We start from the raw sequence: 1947 nt of genomic DNA on the forward strand, positions 1-1947 counted from the left end.
CACTCAGTCGTGTCTGACTCTTAGCGACCCCATGGACTGCAGCCCACCAGGCTCCTCCGTCCATGGGATTTTCCGGGCAACAGTGCTGGAGTGGGGTGCCATTGCCTTCTCCTTGGTGCTGCTGGTTGTAGCTTTTTCACTGCCGGCCTACTGTCTTCTGCAGGGTTCAAAGACTTTTTTTTTTCTAGACTAGAGTACGCATCCTTAAGAGATGTCTGACTACGTGAGCATCAAAGACAGCCAATCTGAGATACAGAGAAACTCCGAGGAGCATTCCAGATCGGAGGCAGGTGGCGCCAATGCGGAAGTGACCAGAAATGGTGGCAGTGCCGGCGATGGTGGCAGCCCTGGCCAGCCCGGCAGAGCAAATCAAGGTGCCGACACAGCAAGTACCAATAAAAACATTGATTTGGAAAGCATGGGAGATGCTGGACATTTCTTAACGGGTGATAGAAACCAGTTCCAGTACCAGTTAGGAGAGCCGGGAAAGGAAGAAGTGAAGGAAGCATTGGCACAAGAAAAGTGGCCTCAGGTACAGTGCCGTGAGGCTAACCAAGCCCAAGCCCAGTATTTATATGCCAAGGATTGGGCCCTGGAGGAACGGGTAGCTTCCGAGATATCCACCCTCCCCAACCCACGTTGGAAAGTCCTGAATGCTCTTCGAGAGCGGCAGCTGGGTTCAAGTGCCCACTTTGTGTATGAGGCCTGTGGGGCAAGAGTCTTTGTGAGGCCTGTGGGGCAAGAGTCTTTGTGCAGCATTTCCACCTGCAGTATTGGCTTGCAGGCCACAATGTTTGTGTTAACACTGTGCACTTTAACCAGTGTGGCACCTGGCTGGCCACTAGCAGTGATGACCTGAAAGTGATATTGTGGGACTAGGTGCATCGGCAGCCAGTACTGGAGTTTGAGAGTGGTCACAGAAATAATGTTTAGCAGGCCAAGTTCCTTCCCCACTGTGGTGATACCACCCTGGCCATGTGTGGCTGCGATGGGCAGATCTGCATAGCCGAGCTGTCTGCTCTCCCACACTGCGGGAAAACTAAATGTGTGGCCCAGCACAGGGGAGCCTCCCACAAGTTGGGTCTGGATCCTGACTCCCCTTTTAAGTTCCTCACTTCAGGTGAAGATGCAATTGTCTTTGCCATTGATCTCAGACAAGGCCAGCCGGCTTCAAAAGTGGTGGTAACCAGAGAGAAGGAGAAGAGAGTGGGGCTGTATTCGATCTATGTGAATCCTGCCAATAATTACCATTTTGCAGTGGGGGGATGAGATCAGTTTGTAAGAATTTATGACCAGAGGAAGATTAATTAGAGTGATAATAATGGAGTGCTCAAGAAATTTTGTCCTCATCACCTGCCCAACTGTGATGCTAAAGCTCACATTACCTGCCTTGTGTACAGTCACAATGGCACAGAGCTCCTGGCCAGTTACAATGATGAGGATATTTACCTCTTCAATTCCTCTCATGTTGATGGAGCCCAATATGTGAAAAGACACAAGGGGCACAGAAATAATGCCACAGTCAAAGGTGTCAATTTCTACGGTCCCAGAAGTGAGTTCGTCATGAGTGGCAGTGATTGCGGGCACATCTTCTGGGAGAAGTCATCCTGCCAGATTGTTCAGTACATGGAAGGGGATAAAGGAGGGACTATTAACTGTATTGAAGCCCATCCTTACCTACCTGTGATGGCGACCAGCGGCCTAGACCGCAATGCTAAGATCTGGGTACCCACAGCTAAAGTTATCACTTGCCTTGCTGGCTTAAACAGTGTGATTAAGAGGAACAAGCAGGGACGAGATAAAGACAGACAGCACCATACTCATCTGTTCGAAAGCCACATGCTTTGGTTCCTCATGCATCACCTGACACAGAGAGGACATTGCCCGCAGTAGGGAGCTACTGGAATCGAGGTGGTGGAAACCAACTCAGATGAGTCTTCCAGTACC

The 1947-nt window shown here is 50.3% G+C and overlaps 1 pseudogene; it reads left to right on the forward strand.

The window, feature by feature from the left end:
• Window positions 1-211: 211 nt before the first annotated feature.
• Window positions 212-1893, forward strand: LOC104999967 (annotated as a pseudogene).
• The last annotated feature ends 54 nt before the right edge of the window (window positions 1894-1947 follow it).

Source organism: Bison bison, unplaced genomic scaffold, assembly GCF_000754665.1.
Source record: "Bison bison bison isolate TAMUID 2011002044 unplaced genomic scaffold, Bison_UMD1.0 scf7180017864366, whole genome shotgun sequence".
Taxonomy (NCBI): domain Eukaryota; kingdom Metazoa; phylum Chordata; class Mammalia; order Artiodactyla; family Bovidae; genus Bison; species Bison bison.